We start from the raw sequence: 26,521 nt of genomic DNA on the forward strand, positions 1-26,521 counted from the left end.
CTGTTATCTAAAGAAAGGATCCCCCAAGTTTCTTTCTTCCTTTGGCATGTCAGCATGTGGGCTTGGAGGACTCAGCCCACAGAGTTCCCCTGCAGTGCATAGGAGAGATCCCACTTCATCATTAAAGCTTAGCTGGAAGCAGAATGAAGGAAGATATGATGTAGGAGAAGTAAATGAAAAGCCCACGTTTTTTCTGGCTTGGTAGATGGAGGAGAGAGAAAAAAGAGAGTGAGGAGACAAAGCAGGCAGATGTGGGACCCCCCCGCCCCGTATCTCCGTCAAGGCTTGCACTCGGACAGGGAAAGGGAGCATTAAATAAGTTCAAGGTTGACATCAAGGACAGATGATCATATGATCATATCCAGTCTGCCTGCCATGGCAGGATGAGGTGGCTCATGGCAGAAGCTGGGGAGGGCAGCTGGGCAGGAAGGCAGGGGCAGGACAGGGCAGACACTCAGCGACTGCAGCTAGCGTGCCCCTATTGAATCCTAATCACGTAAGGGAAGACAAGGTCACAAGGCACTCCAGCCTCAGACATCAGTGGGGCAAGAGGAATTCAGGTGGGCCAAACTCATCACCCAGGGAACAGAGTGGGAGTGGACACCATCATCAAGGACTGCAAGTGTTTGCTGTTGCTGTAAGAAAACGTAAACCCTTCTCTGATATCACCAGACACCATCTTGGAGCCAGAAGAGGTGAAGGACAGGCAGTCTTGGAGACTGAATATCTGTATCCAAATGCAAGACAGTTTCCTAAAGGGGCCAATTCAGTGAACAGATCAGACCATGTTTAAACAAGATGGAATATAGAATTAATTTTTTCCACTAAAGTGGGTGGGGGTGGGTGGACCTCAGGAGAACAGACCATGTTAAGGATGGAAAATTTTTAAATTGCACTCACTTTCCTCTGCACATCTGAGTGGCAGTGAGTTACATTTTGCTCTACCAAATTATGAACTAGGTAGAAGAAACAGGAAGCTATGGGGTCAGAAAACTGGGCCAACGTTTGGCTATGCCCTCAAATTGTACCTAGAAAACCCAATAATCTTACAGAATGTGGTGAACCTGTGCATGTCTCTTGTTTCTGCTAAAGCCACTGTTAATAAGAACATCTGTCTCTCCCTCTTAGATGAAGCAGGGTTACAGGTGGCAAACATCCAGCACTAATTAGCACTCTGCAATAAGCAGCTCTCCATCTTGAGGGCTAACGTCCCTGTCTCTCCCTAGCTCATTCCTCAACTCTGAAAGAAACAAGCCCATAAACTGGAGATGGATCAACACTTCACAACCCGTATCATCATGCAGTGTGCAGCTCTTGTGTCTATCCTAGTGGAAGCTGAGTTTGTTGGCTAATAGGATACAAGACAGGAAGAGCTTAGAATCAAGGTTCCAGTAGACAGAGGAGGAGTAGACAAGACTGTCTCCATTACTTTCTCCTCTGAGACTGAGGACAATTCACACAAATGTGGTCAGAAACTCATGCTCTGAGAACTGAGAGAGCCAGCAGTAGGGGAGTCATTTTTAGTTGCAAAGAAACATTGCAGTGGATTGAAAAGAGAGACAGGCTGCTTGCTGGAGTATTAGCAACCAGCTTTTCTGAAAGGAAAGAGAGGCGGGTGACCACACTGCCAGCACCTTCTCCTGACTGTCTTGCATTTGCTCCTCCCTCATTGGAACCTGATAACTAATTCTTCATATAGTAAGGGGATACTACTGAAGTTTTCAGGATTGTTAACATCATCCAAAACAGTTCTTATGTTGCCTTCACATATGTACATTGAAATGCTTACTGCATTTATTTTCAATGTAAAGGGTACGTGATAGCAACCTTAAAGGAAAAAAAATGTTTAAAAATCAAAATCACCCATAATCCCAATAGTCTAACTCAAAACAGCCTTTTCCTGTTTTGCACATTACCTTCCACATCCACACTTGTTTTACAACCTTGTAATCAAGTGTATAGACAGTATGGTATTCCCCTTTTGTTTTCATTAATGATATGTCAAAATCATTTTCCCACATTTTCATAAAGATGATTAATAATGGGGCCGGGCACGGTGGCTCACATCTGTAATCCCAGCACTTTGGGAGGCCAAGGTGGGCAGATCACTTGAGGTCAGGAGTTTGAGACCAGCCTGGCCAACATGGTGAAACCGCATCTCTACTAAAAATACAAAAATTAGCCGGGCATGATGGCACATGCCTGTAATCCCAGCCACTCAGGAAGGCTGAGACAGGAGAATCACTTGAACCCGGGAGGTAGAGGTTGCAGTGAGCCAAGATCGCACCACTGCACTCCAGCCTGGGCAACAGAGTGAGACTCTCTCAAAAAAAAAAAAAAAAAAAAAAAAAAAAAAAAAAAAAGATGAATAATGGCTACAGTCTATTTCCTCATATGTCATATCATGATTTACACCATGTAATTTTTAAGTTCAAAGCAGAAGCTCTGTGCCACCTACCACTGTGGCCACCATGGTGCTCTGTCATAATGGAAACTCAACAGACCTGTCAGGACATCATGTCCAAGATCAATGATCAATAGCATGACAGCATCAGTTACTCATCTTGGCCTTTGTCATCCTCCAAGGTTTCCCACCTCATCCCACTGCTGCCTCCGCCTATTAATAAGGTCTCTCCTCCCTCAGCCCATTTCCTACGCAGAAGTGGAAATCCCAGGTGGGCACACGGGCTCACACTTGGCAATCCCAGCAATTTGGGAGGCCGAGGCAGGAGGATCACCTAAATTCAGGAGTTCAAGACCAGTCTGGGCAACATAGTGAGACCCTGTCTCTATAAAAAATAAAAAAGTATCCAAGTGCAGTGGTGCGTACCTGTAGTCCTAGCTACTCGGGAGGCCAAGGCAGGAGGATTGCTTGAGGCCAGGAGGTCAAGGCTGCAGTAAGCCATGTTTGTGCCACTGCACTCCAGCCTGGGCAACAGAGTGAGGCCTTGTCTCTGTGGGGAAACCCTAGAGGCCCACAGTCCCAGCCCCTTCCCGGCAGACCTGAAAGGAATGGCAACCATGGAGCCATGGATGGTTCCAGAGGGCTGCAGCAGCAGAACAGCAAGCCCCGCTGCCGTGTGTTCAGAAGTGGTCACAGACATGTCCCTTCATGTTGTGGCCCTGGCCAAGGCTGTGGTCATTGCCCAGTTCTCAGCTCCTGTTTATTTCCCACGCCTGTCTCTGCAGCCGTCTGGCAAGTCTAAGAGCTACCCAATATACTGTCAATAAATCTCTTTTCTGCGTCAACTAGGCTGAGTCTGTTTCTGTTTCTGTTGTTTGCAGAGACAACAGAAACAGACTGGTTCAATCCTCATTTTCTATTCCTATCAGAGCCTGTCCAAGAGAGAACTGAAAATCTATTTCCACTGAGGCAGAAAAATACTCTCTCTCATTCATACAAAGCTTTACTACATACAATATTCTTTTTTCATTATGCGTGCTGTCTTTTGATTTGTCAAGTCGAAGCATTATAACTTACCTATATGTATTATGTTCAACTGAAAGATAAGAAAAATAGGGCCCAGAGTGGCTCAGTGAATGATCCAGCGTCACACAGTAAATCATCGAGTCTTCTAACTCGAAATTCCGAGCTATCTTCACTTATCAGGCTACCTCCCACTTCAACAGGCTCGATTTCAGGCATTGCAGGATGGCAGGAAACTAACTGGGGATAGGGAGAGGGAATACAGAACGGGGGAGGCTTCTCAGATGGAGAAATTAGAAGGAGTAGGCATATAGAACAAGCAGTGATTTCTGCCAGTTGAGGGGGAAAGAAGTCTTGGAGACGCATTCACATGCACACACTCACACACTCACACTCACACACACTCACCCAGCTTACACGCCCTCTCTGCTTTTCCATTACGATGTGCTAAGCCTCCTAGGAATTGGTGAGCAGCCACCCAGCCCAGCAAAGCACACCTTTGATGAGCTTCTATTTTTGTGACACTAAGTATTCCATCCTGCGGACTTGAAAACCTAACGCCCTCAGTTGAAATGACTCACACATTGAGACCCTGGTGAAGTAAAGGGAACAAAACTGCTGCTTCGCAAGTTTGGTATGAGGGCAGCCAGACCCCAGGCTCCTGCTGCTGAACGACCCTCGCGCTACCTGCAGGAAGGAATTCAACCAGCTTTGGAAAGGTTCAGACAGGGAGCAGCCCCTAACAGGTGACAAAGAAACGTGAGAGGTAGGCCCCTGACTGTGTGAGGCAGACCCCTAGCATTATGAGGCTGAAATCACAGAAGACAAGTAGAGGCCCCTCCCACAGATGCACTGCCACTGACGGAATAGCGGGCTCCCGCCGGGCAGACGCAACACAGTGGGAAGCACACAGCAGTGCCGGAGATGCCAACCTGCCAAAACCAGAAAGCGAGGAAGCTGCATCCAGCTGAGCTCTGGAGCTAACCATGAGTTATTAGACACAGGAAGCCTGGGACCAGGATTTGGGAGCAGGTCATTTATTTGGGAGATGGTCTCAGGAAGGAGTGTGGGAGGGTGAAAACCCAGAAGAAAAGACAATGAGTGTGTGTTACTGACAAAGGGTGGGCACCCTGTTTTAATACATTAATGATAAAGATTAAGTATAATGTAATAAATAATAATAATAATAATAATAAAGGCCCACAAAGGATGGTTACTATTGTGGGTAATAGAGGCTCAGTCTTGCTGGGGATCCTCTGAAGAACCATGCAGAATGCGCCTCAGAGTTATCCAACCAGAGGATGGGGAAGTTGGAGAATGTAGGTACCGCTGGGTTTTTTGTTTTTTGGTGTGTGTGTTTTTTTGAGATGGAGTCTCGCTCTGTTGCCCAGGCTGGAGTGCAGTGGCACCATCTCTGCTCATTGCAACCTCCGCCTCCTGGGTTCAAACAATTCTCCTGCCTCAGCCTCCCGAGTAGCTGAGATTACAAGGATGTGCCACCATGCCTGGCTAAATTTTGTATTTTTAGTAGAGACAGGGTTTCACCATGTTGACCAGGCTGGTCTCAAACTCCTGGCCTCAAGTGATCTACCCACCTCAGCCTCTCAAAGTGCTGGGATTACAGGTGTGAGCCACCATGCTCAGCCCCACTGGATTTTTGTTTTTGTTTTTTTTGTTCTTTGTTTTGTTTTGAGACAGAGTCTCACTCTGTGGCCCAGACTGGAATGCAGTGGTGCAATCGCTTCTCATTGCAGCCTCAACTTCCTGGGCTCAAGGGATCCTCCTGCCTCAGCCTCCTGAGTAGCTGGGACTACAGGCACATGCCACCATGCCCAGCTAATTTTTAATTTTTTTTTGTAGAGGCAAGGTCTCATTATGTTGCCCAGACTGGTCTGGAACTCTTGAGTTCAAGTGATCCTCCCACCTCGGCCTCCTAAAGGGCTGGGATTACAGGCGTGAGCCGCTGTGCCCAGCCATTTCATTGGTTAATGGTTGTCCCGGGAGTGTTAGTCCTTCCCCCATTACCTCCCTCTCCCGACGAACACACACGATGTTCAGGAGAAAACCATGAGTTAGTGAAGCAGAATAACAGCTGCAGTGCTTAACGTGGGGCCACAATTTCCAGAATGTAAGCAATGCTGAAACCAGGCATGCCCAGGCGGTGTGGCATACAAACCTCTGCTACCCCGGGATGGAGGAGTGTGCTCAGTGTCACCGTGTGGATGCCGTCAGCCAAATCCAAACAACTGTGGAAAATGTCTGCAGGACTCATGGCCTGGTTTCTTCCACAATTAAATGGCATTTAAAAAAACAAAAACAAAAAAAAGAAGGGGAACAGACATAAGAAACATACTCATCCAACGCCACACTTACTCTTTTAAGGATCCTAATTTGAACAAACCAACTGTAAAAAGACTGTTTTCAGACAACTGAGGAAAACGGACTGTGGCCTACATGTGGGATAATATTAAGAAATTTGTTGGCTGGGCGCCGTGGCTCACGCCTGTAATCTCAGCACTTTGAGAGGCCAAGATGGGAAGATCACTGGAGCCCAGGAGCTCAAGAACAGCTTGGGCAACATAGGTAGACCCTGTCTCTACAAAAAATTTAAAAATTAGCTGGGCGTGGTGGCATGTGCCTGTGGTCCCAGCTACTCAGAAGGCTGAGGTGGGAGGATTGCTTAAGCCCAGACGGTTGAAGTTACAGCGAGCTGTGATACTCCAGCCTAGGCAACAGAGCAAGACGCCATTTCCCCCCCCGCCCACACCCCTCAGAAAAGGAAAAGAAATATGTTCTGTTAGGTCTGAGAATGGCATGTAGTTGCGTTTGTTTTTTTAAGTCGTTTCCTATTAGAAATCTATACTGAAATCTTTATGGATGAAACTACATGATGACTGAGATTTGCTTTAAAAGACTAGCAAAAAAAAAATGTTGGTGCGAGTGTAGATGAAATAAAAATAGCAAAATGATGATCATTGTTGAAGCTGGGTGGTAGGTATAATATGGTAGTATGCAATTTTCTCTACTTTTGTGAGAAATGTCTATAAACAACGTTACATTTGGGAAAAAAAGGAAAGCAATAATAGGCTCCAGGAGGCATCATCTATCCACTGCTCGTTTACTGAGTAGCTTTTTTGTGTGTTCAAAGATGAGTGAGACAATCTCTGCCCTCTGTGAGCAGAAGGTGGAGGGACAAAGAGGAATTAAGTCCTCAAGCCTTGCACGCAGTTAAGAAACAATACCACACCACCCCTGGAGGCCACCTCGCAGCAGTGATTAACCAACTTTCATGGGAGTAATATGACAGTGAGTGCTGGATGGAGCCTGCACTGGAGAAGGAGCTTCACACCTTCCCCCATTCTGGAGCCTACAGCTTAATCGCCTATATTAAAACCTTCCTTCTAAACCCTCATTTTTATAAAATTCAATTTGATTTCTGATTCTTAACATTCCTGTACGTTCAGTCAGCTAATACACTCAAATACTGTTATTAGTATTTTGAGAACTCCTAGAAGAAGCAGAATTGGGTGGTTAGGGGTTGAACAGAGAAGCAGGAGAGAAGTAGAAACTTTGTTTTGGGAAGGCTGGAAGTGGGAAAGTTGGGTCAGAATTCCACAGGGCGTTGGCATCGGGCTCATGCCTAACAGGAAGGAGGAAGCAAGCTCTCAAGATGGGGTGAGGGTCCCATTAGTTTCTGCAAAGCTTTGCACAGAGTCATGTGGTACCCCCGGCCTGGGGCCAAGGGCACTGAGCAGGTTCTCCTGCAAGTGCTGTTCAAGCCAAAGTGATCAGGAAGAGCTCCTTCCATCAAGGACACCCAGGCAACTCTGTCTCTGATCCCCAGACTGAAAGGGGGGAGTCATCACAGTTCAACTTAGTTAAACATTTTTGAACTTTACTGTGTGTCAGGCCACACGCTGGCCCTGGAGCTATGAAGACCAAGTGGGCACTTTCTCTTTGTCAATGTTCTTTGATTGTAAACAACAGAAGCGACCTCCGGAATGTGAGGGAACTCACAGTCCTAATGGAAAAGCTGAAGAACCAAGCTTCAGAGAGGACAGACACCAGAGGAGCTCTGGGGACTTAGGGGACAGAAGCCATAGGACAGGCTCCAGCCATGTTCAGCCTTTTTGTCACCCCACTCAAATCCAGATACCAGGGAAGAGACTTCTAGAGGGACCATCAGAAGCATGCTTGGTGGCAGATGTGCTACCCCTCAATAAGAAAGGTGTTTTGTTTATTTTGTTTTTGTTTTGAGGTAGAATCTTGCTCTGTCTTCTAGGCTCACTGCAACCTCTGCCTCCCAGGCTCAAGTGATTTTCGTGCCTCAGCACCCCAAGTAGCTGGGACTACAGGCATGCACCACCACACCCAGCTAATTTTTGTATTTTTAGCAGAGATGGGGTTTTGCCATGTTGGCCAGGATGGTCTCAAACTCCCGACTTCAAGTCTATCCACCGATCTCGACCTCCTGAAGTGCTGGGATTACAGGCGTGAGCCACCGTGCGCAGCCAATAAGAAAGTTTTTAAAAAGGGAAGTTACTATCCACTCCTCTCAGTCAGATGCATTGGCTTCTGGCTGTCTGGGTTGTCTAGAAGCAGACTCCGTGCAGGCTGAGCACAGCAGGGAAGGGGCTCCGTTAGATGGGGGATGAGTCTTTGTTTCACACTGACTCATCCCTGCATCCTGAGGCTGTTGACTGTGTAGACTCAGCCCTGGCGTAGGTGAACTGGGGTCAGGCCTGTGGGTCTCACTTGTAAATCTGAGATAATCTATAAATGGTTTTCTCTCTGGTTTTCTTTCCCAGTAGAAGCGGTTCTTTTGTTTTTTGTTCTTTGTTTTTTTGTTGTTTTGTTTTGTTTTTGAGACAGAGCCTCACACTGTCGCCCAGGCTGGTGTGCAATGGTGCAATCTGGGCCCACTGCAACCTCCGCCTCTGGGTTCAAGTGATTCTCCTGCCTCAGCCTCCCGAATAGATGGGACTATAAGCGCACGCCACCACAACCAGCTAATTTTTTGTATTTTTAGCAGAGACGGGATTTCACTATGTTGGCCAGGCTGGTCTCGAACTCCTGACTTCATGATCTGCCCACCTCGGCCTCCTAAAGTGCTGGGATTACAGGCATGAGCCACCACACCCAGCCTAGTAGAAGCAGTTCTTGCAGAAAAGTTGCTATTTGCAAGAGAGGTGACTCAAAACTTGATACTTGATTTTGCTTTGTTGTAAATGTCTTTAAACATTTTTTAAAACCCTCTAGAACTTTGGAGGGGGAGGCTCCCCTGCCTGGGGCTGCAGACTGCGGTGGTGGCTGCCAGTCACATCAGTGGGGGCTGGGCACACCCAGGACCCTCCAAGGGCTCATTTCTTACCCCAGGGTCAGGGTAAGCATCTTTGGTGACCACAGTCAAGGCGGGCTTGGAGCCACAGGTTCTATTTTATTCTGAAACATGCCTGTGAAGTGCACCCGGCCCGGGGAGTTGGAATAACTCATGCCCAGTCAGCCAGCTACTGAAGATAAAAATCAGAACAAAAACTAAAGATGCTTGGGGTTGTGGCATGGTTGAATAGCTGAGTCACACTTCATCTTCTTCCACTCTCAGCTCAAAGATCGAAAGGAAGACCAGAGTCTGACAGTCATCTAGTCTGACGCGCTCCCACCGCAGCAGAAGTTTGAATTCCCCTCTCCAGCATTCTGGCCACCAAGTGGTCCCTGCTGTCCTTGAGGGTCTTTGGTGGCAAGGAACTCACCTTCCAGGGAAGCCTCTTCCACCTTGGGACAATTCAGATTATGAAAGAACTCTCAGATGTGGAGCTGAAACTGTCTACCTAATTGTTCCTTTTGGGTTTCACAGAAAAAAAGAAAAAAAATTTTTTTTTTTGAGACAGGGTCTGGCTCTGTCACCCAGGCTGGAGTGCAGTGGCATGCTCTCAGCTCACTGCAACCTCCACCTCTCTGGCTCAAGCAATTCTCGGGCCTCAGCCTCCCAAGCTGGGACTACAGGCACACACCACCACACCCAGCTAATTTGTTGTATTTTCAGTAGAGATGGGGTTTTGCCTTGTTGGCCAGCCTGGTCTCGAACTCCTGGCCTCAAGTTGATCTGCCCGCCTCAGCCTCCCAAAGTTCTGGGATTACAGTTGTGAGCCACCATGCCTGGCTGGGAAAAAATTTTTTTTGTTCTTCTTTCAGTGGACAGTTCTTCGAATATATGATAACAGTTTTCAGAGTCTCCTCCAAGCTATAGCCTCAGTCCTTCAGGTATCCCCTGTGATGTGTCTCGAACCTCCCCAGCAGCCCTAGTGGCTCCCTCTGCATGCAGTCCAGGCTGTCCCCATCTCTCTTAAAGCCTGTGAGCACAAAAGTCCAGTTTTCCGGGTAAGCAGCGTGTGGCTGCTTATACTGCATGGTGCTTGGCATCATCTAGGCAGCCATAAGCACTGTGGAAGAAAGGAGAAAAGTGGAGTAGAGAAGACAGGAGGGAGAGTGGGAAAGAAAGGGAAGATGAAAGAAAAGGAAGGAGGGAGGGTAGATGGCTTTCAGCCAACATCTGCATGTCACTTCTAGCAGAGTTGCTGCTGTTGCCGTCTCCCCTGCCTGGGCTGGACTGGGCTGTCCCAGACCCTGTCCCCAGGTGCCCCCACAAACTTGCTGCTATTCAGAAGGCTGGCTCTCATGGAGTCCTCAGCACACCTGCTCCTGCTCCTGCTCCTGGAGAACTGGGCCCTGGAGAGAGCGCAGCACACAGAGGAAGCTAGGAAAGCTGACAGCCTTCCAGCCCCATTCAGCACCGTACCCCAGTACTTAGAGCTGGGGCCCCAGGAGGGATGCAGAGGTCCAAGTTTGGGCTCCGGAAGCTGCTGGCCCAAGGCAGTCAGTGGCTGCCCTGGTTCCAGTTGTGTAACACATTTTAGAATTCACCCCCAAACTTTCACACCACTTTCTAGGGCCAAGAGAAAACAGAGACGGGAAGATGTAGTGGAATGATGACCAGATGCATTTTCACTAACAGGGCACTTTCATACTCATGATCTCATTCAGTCTCACTGGGACCTTTATTTTCTCATTTCACATATATATAAGCAAAGGATCAGAGAGGCTTGCCCAAGGTTAATCTCAGTATCATTCAGAGAACTATAGTTCTATAGAATCACACACACAGAACGCAATCTCTATCTCACATCATTCTCTCCTCTCCCCAGTCCTAGTAGATAGATGTTGTTCTTACTTTCAGAGATAGAAACTGATGACCAGAGATTTAGGTTAGCGGCCCAAGGTCACACAGCTAGTGACTATCTCAGAATAAAAATCCTGGTTGTTCAGGCTAACATCCATGCTGTGTCCACTTGATTTATTTGGGAGGTTTCCTCCCATACAAATAAAACACCCCATTGAGATAACAATACGAATCATGTGTATGAAAAGTCTGTTCTGTTCTGTTCTTATGCTAACTCCTTAGTCTGTAGAAACAAAGCATTTCACAGACACCCAATAGAAGCAATGAAAACATCTCCCATTGTCTTTTCCATGATGTGCTCCTAAGAGGAAAACTGATGTGCCAACAAAGATTGGCCCCAAGCACGGAATCTCCATGAAAGAACAATGCTTTTTTAAAAAAGGCATTATAAGCAGAATACAAAATTATAGGTTCACTGTGATTACCACGGAGGAGGATGAAATGCATATGGAAACAGACAAAGGCTGGAAGGGAAATGCAAATATTCAATCAGTCCAATGGCAAAGGGATGGTTTATTTTTCTTTCTTAAAGATATATTTAATGTCTTTATCATATTTGTGCAATAACAAAAAAGACTCTCATATAATGCATAAATATTCATAATATGAAATACAGAAGACCTCCACGCAGTGGTATAAACCTAAGCTGCAGCTGCCGGAGTCCCTGGGATATTGCTGCTTGGTTGACCATGTTCGACCTTGACCAGTTCCGTTAACAGTCACCATAGAGATGGAGAAGAGAGAGAGGCGGAGCAGTCTTTCCACCATGCAGTTTGGCTGACTGCTTGTTACTATAACATTTTGAATACAGACTGTTCCCAACATCTCCGTTTTTGTAGAGCCTTGTCTTCAGGTCAGTTAATTAAATTCTGCTGACTTCCCAGAGCACCTACTATGTGCTGGGCCCCGGATATACAAAGAATAGTAGGCTAGGTCCCTGCCTAGTGACAGCTCATAGCAGGCTCAGTTCTTGGTGGTTTTTGGAGCCTGTGGAGGGTGAAGCATCATACGCTCCCAAACTGCTTCAAAACTTAAAAATAATAGAACCCATAATGTACCCTCTAAGTCTCCAAATCTTGCTAAGTAATTGCTAATCTTGCTAAGTAATTGCTAAGGCTTTTTCTTTTTTCTTTCTTTTTTTTGCCCCACTAGACAGGACATGAGATATGTATATTTTATTTTTATCCCTAGACTGTATCACCAACTTCTGGAGAACAGAGGCTGTGCTTTAATTACCTATATTCCTGGCAGAGGGCCTAGCACTGGCCACCTACTGAGCAGTACGGACTCAGAGTTTGCTAAATATACTGAGCATCCAGAATGAACTCTGCACTGTGCTTCTGAATGGAAGAGTGAATGGATGGGTGCATGGATGGATGGGGCACTAGATGGAGGGTGGAAGGATGGATGGATGGATAGATAGGTCGATGAGTGAATGGATGAATAGGTGGATGGGTGATTGGGTGGATGGATGGATGGGGGTATGGATGGTGGGAGGTTGGATGGATTGATGGATAGATGGATGAGTGGATGGATGAATAGGTGAATGGGTGGATGGATGGATAGATGAATGGATGGATGGATGGATGGAGAGTAAGGCACTGCATCAAGATACAGATGCACAAGTTGGGAAACAGGAGGAAAGTTTAATCAAGAACTATTCACAAAGTGGAGGAAAATGTTTATGGCAATCAGTAATGGATGCAGTTCCCTGGGGTAAGAAACAGAAGGAGCAGTTACCACCCCTAGTCCTGAGGGACAAAGGGAAAAAAATAATGACTAGAACCCAAAGAGAGGAGCTGACCAGAGAGGAAGCATCAGGGAGAGGGAAGTAGGCAGGTCACACATACAATGTGTGGCCTTTTCCCACTGACTTTTTTCTTTTTTTTTTTTTTTTTTTTGTTTATACTTTAAGTTCCAGGGTACATGTGCACAATGTGCAGGTCTGTTACATATATATACATGTGCCATGTTGGTGTGCTGCACCCATTAACTCATCATTTACATTAGGTATATCTCCTAATGCTATCCCTCCCCACTCCCCCCACCCCACGACAGGCCCCAGTGTGTGATGTTCCCCACCCTGTGTCCAAATGTTCTCATTGTTCAATTCCCGCCTATGAGTGAGAACATGCGGTGTTTGGTTTTCTGTCCTTGTGACAGTTTGGTCAGGATGATTGTTTCCAGCTTCATCCATATCCCTACAAAGAACATGAACTCATCATTTTTTATGGCTGCATAGTATTCCATGGTGTATATGTGCCACATTTTCTTAATCCAGCCTATCATTGACGGACATTTGGGTTGGTTCCAAGTCTTTGCTATTGTGAATAGTACCGCAATAAACATACATGTGCATGTGTCTTTACAGCAGCATGATTTATAATCTTCTGGGTATATACCCAGTAATGAGATGGCTGGATCAAATGGTATTTCTAGTTCTAGATCCTTGAGGAATCGCCACACTGTCTTCCACAATGGTTGAACTAGTTTACAGTCCCACCAACAGTGTAAAACTGTTCCTATTTCTCCACATCCTCTCCAGCACCTGTTGTTTCCTGACTTTTTAATGTTTGCCATTCTAACTGGTGTGAGATGGTATCTCATTGTACTTTTGACTTGCACCTCTCTGATGGCCAGTGATGATGAGCATTTTTTCATGTGTCTATTGGCTGCATAAATGTCTTCTTTTGAGAAGTGTCTGCCCATATCCTTTGCCCACTTTTTGATGGGGTTGTTTGATTTTTTCTTGTAAATTTGTTTATTTGTAGATTCTGGATATTAGCCTTTTGCCCACTGAGTTTTTTCGTGTAGCATAATGTCTTCAAGGTTTATGCATGTTGTACTTTATTTCCTTTGTTGTCTAATAGCATTCCATCCTGTAGATGTACTACATCTTGTTTATCTGGAATGCATCATGAACGCTGCTATGAGCATTTGTGTGCAAGTTTTTGTGCACATTTTTGTGCAAGTTTTTGTGCAAGTTTTTGTGTACATATGCTTTCATTTCTCTTGGAAATATATACGGCGGTGGAATGGCAGGGTCATGTGGTAACTCTGTTTAGCCTTTTGAGGAACTGCTAGACAATTTTCCAGCCACTGTTAAGTGTCTGCCCCATTTAACATTCCCACCAGCAGCACACAAGGGCTCCAGTGCCTCCACATCCTCATCAACACATTATGATCTGTCTTTTTGATATGTAGCTGTCTTTTGATGCATCCTAGTGGGTGTGAAGTGGTGTCTCATTGTAGGTTTCATTTGCATTTCCCTGAGAGCTAATGGCAAACATAGTTTTGCCTTGTTACTTCATCTGCAGCAGTGTCAGTAAAAGACAGTGTGTTAGGTTTGGAGGGAACTTGGATGTCACTGCTCCAACTTTGTCATTTTCTAGATGGGAAAATGAAGGCTCAGAGCAGACCAGGGGCTTGCCCACATTCACGCAATCAGTCAAGGGAAACCCTGGGGGTAGGGCTCAGGTTTTCTGACCCCTACACTGTGACTTCTTTCTCTGTCATCTGGATCAGAGGACAGGTGCTATGCCCCTCCAGCGCTGTCCCCACCCTTCTTCCACTGTGCCCAGAGAGGCTGGCGCATACCAGCTACATCAATGCATCCCTTGCTCTCTAGTTTCTTTCTTTTTTTTTTTTTTTTGAGATGGAGTCTCACTCTCTCCTGGGCTGGAGTGCAGTGGCGTGATCTCAGCTCACTGCAACCTCCATCTCCCAGGTTCAAGTGATTCACCTGCCTCAGCTTCCCGAGTAGTTGGGACTACAGGTGCGCACCACCACGCCCAGCTACTTTTTGTATTTTTAGTAGAGGTGGGGTTTCACCATGTTGGCCAGGCTGGTCTCAAACTCCTGACCTCAGATGATCCACCCACCTCAGCCTCCCAAAGTGCTGGGATTACAGGCGTGAGCCACCGTGCCTGGCCCTAGTTTCTTTTTTTTTTTTTTCTTTTCCTTTTTCTTTTTTTTGAGACAGAGTCTCGCTCTGTCACCCAGGCTGGAGTGCAGTGGCACCATCTCAGCTCACTGCAACCTCTACCTGCCAAGCTCAGCACCACCACACCCTGCTAATCTTTGTATTTTTTGTAGAAACAGAGTTTCACCATGTTTCCCAGGCTGGACTTGAACTCTTGGCCTCCCAAAGCGCTGGGATTACAGGCATGAACCATGGCGCCCGGCCGCCCTCTAGTTTCTTATGGGGTTCAGCCAGTGGAAGGCACCAGCTAGAGACTGGCATGCAGGAAGTGCTGAGGCTGTGTGACCTGGTTCCCTTGAGGGTGGACCAGAGAGTGAAGAGAGGCTGGGAGGGAGACTTGGTCAGGTGAGCAGCCAGCCAGCAGGAGCCTCTTTCAGAGGAAGATGTGGGTTTATTTCTCTCTTGCTCTCTCTTATGCAGAAAGCTCTTCACTGCTGCTCAGCCCTGGAGAGGGGAAGGAGGGGCAAAGCTCCCCCGAACCCCACACCCCCTCGCAAGTGATCGCTAATATTTATTATTATTTGCCAAGTGCCAGGACTATACCAAACACCTCAAAGGTGTTAGCTCATTTTATATTTGCAGGAACCCTAGAAGGCAAGTCCAGTTTCCAGATGAGGATGTTCAGGTGTGGAAGGAGTAGCTGTCAAGGTCACGCAGCAATGCAGGTGCAGTCGGTGGCAGGACCAGACATAGAAACTCCTGTTTTGGCACAATCCAGACTCCATTCTTCACCCTGCCCCCAACCCCGCATTCTGCTGCAGGGCCAGGCTGTGCCACTGAGAGGTCACCATCTGTAGCACCCACCTGGCTGCCTTGAGGTCTAGAGTCTGGGACTGTGATGGGACCAGGTACCAGTTGGGAGGCAGGCCATCCATAAAGGCCTCATGGGAGCTGAGCAGGCCTCACTGGGCATGGAAAACAGCCCTCCCTACTGCGTCACAGGTCACTGTTGCACCTGGGGAGGGAGGAAATCCAGGTGTGTTATACTCGCGGCACATCTCAATGCAGACTCATCACATTTCAAGCCTTCAATAGCCACGTGTGCTTAGTGGCTACCATATTAGACAGTGCATTTTGAAATGAAATTTCATAATAAATTTTTAATAACAAAGGCTCAGGAAAAGCAGGTAACCTTCCCAAGGTCACATAACTAGAAATGGCAGCGTTGAGGTGTGAACCTTGCCTGTCTGACACCAAACCTGGGCATTGCCCACTACCCCACACAACGAGGGGCCTCAGGGTGCAGATCTGGGCGTGGTTTGGAACATCACATCCTGCACAGCCTGGCCAGAGGGGCTGCCTGCTGACTTCCAGCTCAGCCTCCCAGATATGAAGATGGCACTCAGGAGGTGCAGGGTCGGGCAGGGAGGCAGAAAGATGCAGTCTGTATGTCCTGCAGGGAGGACTTGCACCCAAGAAGCCAAGGGATCCCTAGTGGTTGAGGCTGTAACCCAGAGACAATCAGTCATTTTCTGCCACTCATTCCTGTCTCAGCAAAGCCGACCTGGTTGCAGGGCCCAGCCCTCCCCAGGAAAGCCAGGAGCATGCTGTTTCCAAACTCCCAATATTTGCTGTTCTTGCAAATCAATAAGGCCGCAGCCTGCAAAGAATGCTGATGGAATCAATGGCATCTGAGGTGACTTTGAAAAAGAACAGGAGTACTGCTGAAACGGCTCACCCAATGACAGGGACATCAATGAGAGAACTAGAGAGGGATCAATACCCTGAAGGTGAACCGTTTGCAAACTGGAACCACTATTGAGCAACTGACAAGCCAGCCTCAGAAGTGGGCAACCACGGGAACATAAAGGGAGGTGCTTACAAGCCCCAAAACCCATCTTTTTTTTCAAGCAGAGAATTCTGCTTATGCACATGTAATGGAAGTCTCTTTACCAAATCATGAGTCTCTTTGATTTTCAGAGCTTCAAAAGAGATCTGGATTCCTTTGACCTGAGTATCATTTCACGAACCACTTCAGGTCTCAATAAATAAGAAATGGTTTCAGCTCTGAAGGGCCTGCTTTACACACATAGTGCAAGGGTCTGAAACCAGAGCCAGGACTGGGAAATTTAGAGATCTGGATTCAAGTCTTTGTTCTGCCATTAGCCAACTGGGAGCTCTCACATACCACATTTACCTAGTCTGAGCTGCAATTTCCCCTTCTATAAAGTGGGTCCAGATGACACGTGGTGTCCAAGGTGTGCCCATTCCTTAGTGACAAGGGGGAATAAGGATTGCTGGGAAAATTCGAAGAAAAATATCTTGCATATAGAAGGAGCTTAATAAGTGATTGTAAATTGAATGAGGGTAACAGGTAAATTCTAGATCCCTCTGAGCTCCGTTTACCATTTTTTGTGTTGTCACTCCCACCCACCTCCTCTGCCCCATCTCTCACTTTCCCTGCCTGGTACTTGAAGCTCCCAGCATTATCTCCCTGTTTGTGTCTTCCTGTGCATGCTGCTTTTCATGTATGACTGTCTTTGCATATGCTGTTTCTCCTGCCTAAAATTCCCTTCCATCCTGCACCGGCTTGCCTAACCCTTATTCATTTTTAAAACCCAAGGTAGGTGTCATTACTCCTGACCCCCCTTCCCGCACATTATGAGTGAGTTTCCATTCCCAAACACCATTGATCTCTTCTTCTCTGGGGCTGCCTCGGCACTGTGGAGACTTTTTTCCCTGTGTGTACAGAATTGTACTGTAATTGATTTTTATCCCCACTGAACTGGGACTCTCCAAGGGCAGGGACTCCTTGTTCCTCATTGTGGCCCCAGCCTGGGACCATGCTCAGGAAGATGGGTATGGTTCTAACATGCCCCACAGCACCTTATTCCTCTGAGAAGGCCTGAGGATGTGCCGGACATCCTATCTGGGGGGCTTTGGTCCCCTGAAGAATCCAGGCTTTCCTATATCTGGGAGATCCCTTCCCCAAACACTCCTCAGAGATATGTTCTCCCTGCAACTAAACACGAGGCTGGGTCTACAGGGGCTAGGCGCTGGCGAGAGCCTGGTGAGGAGCCCTCTTTACAGCCAGTACACACCAAGCCCTCCCTTCCTCTTCTTCCTCCATTGCTGCCATTGTCCATTAAAGCAGCACTGCCCCAGAGGACCAGGAGAGCCGAAGAAGTAGACAGATTATAGGGAGTTCCCCTCCACCCATTCCCTCTCCTCCCCTCTAGCTCTCTTTCTCCTTTAAAAAAAACATTTGTGGGCAGCTTACCATGGGATCCACATTACTTATCACAGCAACTTGGGATACAGAAACCAACGTCACAGGCCCTGCCTTGGGAGAGCTCATGGGCCAGTGGGAGGAAGCACAGAAGGAAACCCATGGTTGCAAGGCAGGGCAGGAAATGCAATGCTGAGGTCCACCAGGTGCCAGCCTGCAATGCGAGAGCAAGCGGCAGGGCGAGGGCAGACACTGTACAGATGGTGCCCTGTCCCGGCCCTCGCTGAACGGGGGAGGGAGCTTCAAGAACAGCCTGCACCCTTGGTGGGCTGCCTCTGCCACGCCTCTTCTCTGGGTGTCTCCTGAACCTTGCAAAAGCACCATGGTGGGCAGTGGTGGCCCTGGGGTCAGGGCTGTTTGGAAAAGAGTTGGAGAAAATTTAGAAGAGGAGAACCTTGTTTTTTTGTTTGTTTTTTTGAGATGGAGTCTCGCTCTGTCGCCCAGGCTGGAGTGCAGTGGCGCCATCTCAGCTCACTGCAAGCTCCACCTCCCGGGTTCATGCCATTCTCCTGCCTCAGCCTCCCAAGTAGCTGGGACTACAGGCGCCCACCACCACGCCTGGCTAATTTTTTGTAATTTTAGTAGAGATGGGGTTTCACTGTGTTAGCCAGGATGATCTTGATCTCCTGACCTCATGATCTGCCCACCTCGGCCTCCCAAAGTGCTGGGATTACAGGCATGAGCCACCGCGCCTGGCCAAGAACCTTGGTCTTAAAGGATGAGTAGACCCTCATCAGTAATAAAGAGCAGGACATTCCAGGTAGAGGGAAGAGCATGGTGCAAGGAGGGAGGAGGGCTGAGGAGGGCGGAGGAGGGGCTGGTGAACAGGAGGACTGCCAGAGAGAGTGGAGAAGCGGGCAAGGACCAGGACTGGGGGCCTGATGCCACGCCCAGGGGTTTAATTATCCTGGGCAGGTGGACAGCCATGGAAGGGGTGCATATGTGGCAGTGACATCATCTGCCTCTCTTTCTACTTATGTCCCCCAGAACCTCTAGGCTCTCTGTAGGTAGAGCCACAAACACTACTCACGTGCCCTGTGTTGAGTTTCCCAGCCTCCTGCAGCCTCCTCAGGATTAGCCGCAGCAGTACTTCACTCTCCTGAAGCAGCCACGTCCTCACACAGCTTTCCTCGCGGGGAACCCATCAATGCAGCTCTCCAGTGCACTGAGTCTGAACCCCACTGCCAGGAGTGACAGTCAAAATACCTCACCTCCCACCCAACATGGCAGAGTCCCAGCAGCAGCAGAGCTGGAGGCCCCCACCCACCACTCCCAGGGCTGGGCCAGGCATTAACCCTTTCATTGCTAGATCAGGGTGTGGAGAGTTTATAGGGTTCCAGGAAAGAACGGGAGCAACAAGAGGGCATTCATCATGCTTGAGGACAGCAGCTCTTTACTCACGGGAGCACCTATTTCAGTGTGTTCACAACCCACACACCTGTCCGGGGCACACACCGTCCACATCGGCCCTTAGGTAAAGACCTAGAAGAGATGCTTCCTGAAGTTCCTTCCAGCAATGACAGGGAGGCCCCTAATCCAAGTGACGGAGGGCTCAAAGTGACACTAAACAAGACTTTGAACTGGAAGGCACTTTTGTTGGTCAGTTACTGTAGCGCAGTTACTTTTGCGCTAACCAAGAGAATGACTCTGTACTTGAAACTCTGGCCAGCGATGAAACTCACTTTCGAAGAACTCTGGAGTACACAATGGTTTTCCTGCCTATGCTTTTTCACAAAAGCTGTCAGGAGCCTAGAATTCCGCACGAGGAAATACAGACAAATATTTGCTATCATCAGAAACCTGTAAAACCGGTCACCAAGTGAAGAGCATGTGTGAACAGGGTCTCTGATGAGACATTGGTCCCTGCAATGCCTGCTGGATACTCACTTTTCAATCATCATCAGTTGGCCACACTGGAATCCAGGCAGACATGCACGAAAACATACAGCATGCATGCACTGATCACAGGCAGCCCCAAGCGGTGTCTCACTTACTTGAAATGAGGAATTAGGCCCGGCAGGTGACTTAAGTTGGAATTTCTGAGGTTAGTGATCTAGAATAAATAATTTTTGCTACAAAAGATGCTTGAAATTAATATTTGTTGAATATCCGCTATGCATTCAACACTGTTAGGTGCTGGGAGAAACACAAACAGTCTCTGCCTTCAAGTTGGGGAACTACCATGGCACATGGTGAACAATAAATTGCTTTTCAACAACACTGAAAAATGTAAAGGACCCTAAAAATATACAGTGATATAAAATCTCAAGCCTCACAACCAAAGTAACTTCAAAATAGATGTTTATCCTCATGAGCAATTTCTAAACGCACCTTGAAGCTTTTTCCATCAACAAATATTTGACTCTCTTACCAATCAGTCAATTGGGTATGTGCCCAGCCCTGTGGATTGTTGCCTACAAAGCAAATGATTTTAAACTACACACTGTGAAGAAGAAAAACACATGGGTTCTCTCTTCGGTAGGGAGAGCCTAGCCCTGTGGGAACAGTCCGGGCTGGAGCCATTTCCTATTGTGTGGGTTTCCAGGATGGCTCCAATCCATGCACCTTCACTCTAGCACCTGTGTCTCTTCTCAATCAATAGAGTTCACACTGGCCCACTCTGTGTTTCAAATACAGATGTCAGCCCTGCACCTAATCACAGCCCAGCGGCCCCCTCAGAACTCAGTGGTGTCCCTCAGCCTGGCCTCCCACAGGGAAAGTCCCATTATCTGAGGCTCTAGACAAGATTCTGTACCCAGAACACAGCTTTCAAGAGGGCAGCCAAAGGGGAGCTCCGAGTGGCAAGGAAGGCTCTGAGGCTCAGAGAGAGGGGGTAGAGGAGCTTCAGGGAGGGGTCTATGGCCTGAGAGAGGAGAGAGAAGAGGGTCTCACCCCTTCTCTACCTCCAGTGCTCCCAGATTCAGAGGAGATTTTCGCATCACTGGGGTAGAAAAGGAAACAGCACGCTGCTAAGGAAGACTAGGCAGGGTGATTTGGGACCAGAGTAAGTTGGGAGAAGTAAGAAAGGAAGAGAATGAGGCTAGCGGAAATGTCACACTCCAGAAAAGCTGAGGCTGAGTTTACAGGGACAGGGGAGGCCCTGCAGGGAGGGTGGGACACTCTCTTCAGAACAACCAGGAATGGACAGTTCCATCTCCTTCTTAAGAACAACCGCAGGCCGGGCACGGTGGCTCACGCCTGCAATCCCAGCACTTCGGAAGGCCGAGGCGGGCGGATCACGAGGTCAGGAGATGGAGACCATCCTGGCTAACATGCTGAAACCTCGTCTCTACTAAAAATACAAAAAAATTAGCCGGGCACAGTGGCTCACACCTGCAATCCCAGCACTTTGGGAGGCAGAGGTGGGCGGATCACGAGGTCAGGAGATTGAGACCATCCTGGCTAACACAGTGAAATGCTGTCTCTACTAAAAATATGAAAAATTAGCCGGGCATGGTGGCAGTTGCCTGTAGTCCCAGCTACTCAGGAGCCTGAGGCAGGAGAATGGCGTGAACCCGGGAGGCGGAGGTTGCAGTGAGCTGATATCGCACCACTGCACTCCAGCCTGGGGGACAGAGTGAGACTCCGTCTCAAAAAAAAAAAAAAGAACAACTGCAAAGCGCAGGGCGTCGAGGCTGAATGAGTCTTTGGAGATGATGATGATCAGTGTTACCATAACAGAAAACAGCAACCACTATGAACTGAGCACTCACTGTGGGTCACACGCTGCGCAGGGCTTTACACAAAGTATCTCATTTAATCCTCACAGCAACCGCTGTGCTAAAGAGGAAACAGAGATGCAGAGAAGTTAAGCCGCTCTCCCAGGGTCACTGAGTTCATGGCCGATTGGACTGGAACCCAGGTCTTCTGATCACTTCAGATCCTGTATTTAGTCAGCTATCTTTTGAATGCAAGCTTCAGATAATTTTTCTTAGCACAGGAACTGTTCTGAATTGTCATTGCTCATTTCATGACGATAAACTACTTTTGTAAATGATTTCTCTTTTATAAAATGGATTAGAGCATGCAATGGTCAAACTTGCCCTAAAGTCCTCTCACACACCTTTCGGGAATGATATGGGAGGATGTCCTTCACCATCTAAATAGGCTGTAATTTTGAAATATTTATGAATTGATAGGATCAGAGGATTATGTAAAACTCCTGTACGATCATAATCGCCTCTCTGTCTCACACAACAATGGGTGTGGGGGTTAACATTGTGAAAATAAAATAGAAAAAGATGGCTAGGGCTGAGTGCAGTGGCTCACATGTGTAATCCCAGCATTTTGGGAGGCCAAGGCGGGCAGATCACTTGAGGCCAGCAGTTCAAAACCAGTCTGGCCAAGATGTCGAAATCCTGTCTCTACTAAAAATAGAAAAATTAGCTGGGCATGGTGGCACGTGCCTGTAGTCCCAGCTACTCAGGAGGCTGAGGCAGGAGAATTGCTTGAACCCAGGAGGCAGAGGTGGCAGTGAGCCCAGATCACACCACTGCACTCCAGCCTGGGCAACAGAGTGAGACTCTGTCTCAAAAACATAAAAAAAAAATAAAAATAAAAAGATGCCTTGGAGTGACCTTGGATGCCTCTTGACTTCCGCATCTAATCAATATCTCTGCAATCTCTCTCACCACCCTCCTGCACACACCCCCCACCCCACTGCCACTGTCATCATCACCTCTGAAGTTCTCTGCAGCCGCCTCCTACCCCAAATCCTCCAACCTATCCTTTACAATGTAGCTGGGGGGACTTTTCTTAAAAATCCCATCAGGTGCCCCTCGGGCTTAAAAGCATTGATGATAGAGACAGAAAGTAGGATGGTGGCGGTTGCCAGGAACTAGGGGGAGGGTAGCATGTGGGGTTAGTGTTAAATGGGTGCAGAGTTTCAGTTTTACAAGATGAAAGAGTTCTGGAGATGGGTGGTGGTGCTGGTTGCACAGCATTTTGAATGTATTTAGTGCCACTGGACTGTACATTTAAAAATGGTTTACATGGTAAATTTTATGTTATGTATATTTATCACAATAAAAAATCAATTTTAAAAGTATCTGATGATTTCTAAAGGTCTCAGGATACAATGTCTTTTCCTCAGGGAGATACTCAAGGGTCCTAAGAATGTGGTTTCAGACCAGGCGCAGTGACTCACACCTGTAATCCCAGCACTTTTGGAGGCTGAGGAAGGAGAATCACTTGAGGCCAGGAGCTTGAGACCAGCCTAGGCAACATAGCAAGACCTCTGTCTCTACAAAAATAAGAAAATAAAACAAAATGTAAAACTCAATGGGTTAAAAAAAAAAAAAAAAAACTCAGTAGGTTTTAAAGATTGGGGTAAAAGGAATGTGGTCCCAATCTTTGTTTTGTTTTGTTTTGTTTGAGACGGAGTCTCGCTCTGTCGCCCAGCCTGGAGTGCAGCGGTGCGATCTCGGCTCACTGCAACCTCTGCCTCCCAGGTTCAAGCGATTCTCCTGCCTCAGCCTTCCAAGTAGCTGGGATTACAGGCACCCACCACCACGCCTGGCTAACTCTTGTATTTTTAGTAGAGATGGGGTTTCACCATCTTGGCCAGGCTGGTCTCGAACTCCTGACGTCGTGATCCACCCACCTCGGCCTCCCAAAGTGCTGGGACTACAAGCGTGAGCCACCGTGCCCAGCCATGTGGTCCCAATCTTCAGCAGCAACCTCACCTCCCACCTCCTTGCCTGCTGCCCACACGCACACCATATCCCAACAAATCTGTTCCAAAACCGCCATGCCTTCTCATGACTCCTTGCCCTGTACATGCTGTTCCTTCTCTCTGGGATGCACCTCTCCCTCTACCAATGCCTGGGAACATCTTAAGACCCATTTAAATAAGTCACCTCCTCTGCAAAGCCTTCACACCTCCACACACTTGGCACCCGATGTGACCTTCTTCTCAAAGGCACAGGCCATGTCTTTGTCCCCTAGGTCTCCCCAAGGCCTAGCAGACACTCAGTGAATGTTTATTAACTGCTTAATGAATACGAGTTTTGTCCTCATCCTGGGGGAGCTTGACAAGACCTACATAAACAAAGTAATTCATTTCTAAAAAGTGTGATGCAATCTAGAGGTAAAATCACATCTTCAACAAGAGAGAGATCTTTGTGGGTCACGAAGGAGGGCAAGTCTGGGGAGGGAAAAGCCTTCCAGGTAAGGGCATCAATGACAGCAAAGCTCCCCCAACCTTTTCCAGAGAGAGAAAGACGAGATCCAGGCTAAGGCTTTTCCCAGGCTCCAGTTTTTGCACACTGTCCATGCATGGCTTTTGCTTTTTTTTTCTGCCACATAGACTGGAAACCCAAGTATAACTGCAGGGGATGTTCTATTGTTAGGCTGCCCAGCCTCTGAAGCCCCTTCCTTTGTTGGAAGAATTCCCCACTTTATGAACCTTAGTGGGAAATGGAGCCCACTTTTCTCTTTGAAAGGTGTACATTCTAGATACTTACTCCCCCTAGCTTATCTTGAACCTTGGCGTGGCACGTGACTCAGACCTGGCCAGACACCACAGCCAGGATTTTGAATCTGGAGTGAATGACCCGAAGCAGCAGGGACTGTGGAGAATTCCTTTGTGGGACAGCAGCAAGGCTTAGTGTCATGGATTTCAATGAGAGTAGAGGGTCCTGGACCGTGTCGGCGTCCAGGTTCCGGGACCTGGTGCCACGGAGTCAGTGCAGCATGGTCTGATGTCTGCTGTTCAGTGGCAGAAGCAACAGGGATCTCCCTGGGAGAGGTCTGCAGGGTGATTTTGGCCGTGGTTCCAGCTGCACACCCTCCCAGCGCCTGCTCATTCTATAAGCCTGCTTCACCAGCCTTCCTCACAATCAGTAAGAAGTAATAGTCTTACATTTCAATCCACTAGAGTTGGTTTCTTTCACTTGCAAATAAGGACTCTGATATAGTAATTAACACAGACCAAGCTAGGCCCCTGGAATTCAGGAAAGGGAAAGAAAATATGCATTTTCTGATCATCCACTAGGTGCTTACTAGTGTTCTACAAAATTCAGCTGATGTTCCTAGATGTGCTTTTTTCCTGGATGCTTTGAGGATCTTGGAGTGATAATTTCATCTGTGCTGCCCAGACCTCTGAGAGTGTAGGGGCTGTCAGAGCCCTGCTTCATCAGCATCACTTCCAGGCTGAGGTTTCAGCATCAGCCTCCAAATCTCAGCCCTGGCAGGGACAGCTTATATGGCAGCTACAACTGTCCAGCAAAGACCCAAGACTGACTGCTTTGGCCTGGTGAGGTAAATCCTCATTTCACTGACTTCTTGCATTTTTTATTTTAATTTCTCTCATTTGGTCTCATGTTCTAAATCTCTTGGCTCAAGAAGCGACAAGTTGCTACCTTTTGTCCTCTATTTTAGGAAGTTTGTGTGACAGTTATAGCAGCTGGATTCCATCTGAACACATTCTAGCAATTTGCCTGCTGCAGGATCCTTCAGTGAGGCTGGCCACATCAGTCTGGTCAGCTGCATCTCTGAGTTTCAGAACCAGGATCAGGGAGTGTGGCTGGGATAGTCTGCATCAATTATAGCAATTGCTGTCCCCAGGCAGAGAGCAACTCATATTAATAGCTGAGTGGGTTGGCGAAACTCCTTTTTTTTCCAGGGGTGACTTTTGATGTAACAAGCTTTTATGTATTTTGTCTAGATCCCCAAATATCTTACCTGGGTTTTCCCTGGTTTAAGGAAATCCAGAAGAGAAATCATCCAAATAAATCAGCGTGAATGATCACATTCAAAAGGGTTCTTTTCTCTCTCTGCAAAAGGTTTCTTCACTGGGTTCTCTTAACTGCCAGGCCTTCTGGTGCAATTGAGAATTTGTTTACAGAACTGGACATGACTAAGGGGAAGGAGGGCGGTCGGGGCTGCCTGGATCTTCCAGCCCCTCCCAGCTAGAGTCACGGGTGCTTCCAGCTGTGTGCTGGAGCCTGGCCAGAGCCTGAAGCTGTCCTGACCAGCAGCCTCAGCTCTGTCCTTTGGGCACTGTGCACTGGCCTATGACTCCTCCTTCCATCCTTTGTGAATTCGTCCATTTGGCCATTGCTTTCTTGGCACCCAGCGTATCTGCCAAGCACTCTGCTAGGCACTGGGGCTACACAGGCAAATCACATGGACGTAGCACGCCCTCTCTGAGACACCTTCAGCTATTGGACAAGTGGACCAGGGAAAGCAACATCAAGTAACTACCCGCTTGGGGAATCTAGGATGGGGAAGCTCACCTAGCTGAGAGGGCCTCGGAGCCCTAGAACACCCCATGGAGAAAGTGCCATTTCTTCAAAGACCTGAGAGATGAGCAGGTAGCCAGGGGAAGATGGCAGCAGAGCAAAGCCCAGAAGAGGCTGAAGCAGAGAGAAGGAATGGAGCCAGGAGAGATGACAGGAGAGGAGTGGGGGAGTTCCTCACCAGCCTTCCTCCATGGAGCTTCCTAACAACCCTGCGGGGTAGGACTCTTACTACCATCATCCCCATTTTACAAATGGGGAAACTGAGGCACAGAGCGGCCAGCTGACCTGCCCAAAGTCACATATCTTGTGAGTAGTGCAGCCATGATTTGAACCCAGGTCATCTGGCTCCTGAGTCCAACCACCATGCTCTGCTACAGCTGAATAACGGTGAAGGGTTTTAAGT

The 26,521-nt window shown here is 47.8% G+C and overlaps 1 long non-coding RNA gene across 2 annotated transcripts; it reads right to left on the reverse strand.

Moving 5' to 3' along the window:
• Positions 1 to 15,130: 15,130 nt before the first annotated feature.
• LOC134737822 (uncharacterized) lies at positions 15,131 to 25,700 on the reverse strand. Of its 2 annotated transcripts, none has more exons than XR_010123151.1 (7): positions 25,559 to 25,700; positions 19,870 to 19,928; positions 17,867 to 19,357; positions 17,231 to 17,325; positions 16,784 to 16,856; positions 15,451 to 16,090; positions 15,131 to 15,345 (listed from the first exon to the last, which is right to left on the reverse strand). It is a non-coding gene; the product is annotated as an uncharacterized LOC134737822 (long non-coding RNA). The 2 variants fall into 2 exon arrangements; XR_010123152.1 differs by having other exon boundaries at positions 15,451 to 15,601; positions 25,559 to 25,696.
• Positions 25,701 to 26,521: the final 821 nt, after the last annotated feature.

This window comes from Pongo pygmaeus, chromosome 12 (assembly GCF_028885625.2).
Source record: "Pongo pygmaeus isolate AG05252 chromosome 12, NHGRI_mPonPyg2-v2.0_pri, whole genome shotgun sequence".
NCBI lineage: Eukaryota > Metazoa > Chordata > Mammalia > Primates > Hominidae > Pongo > Pongo pygmaeus.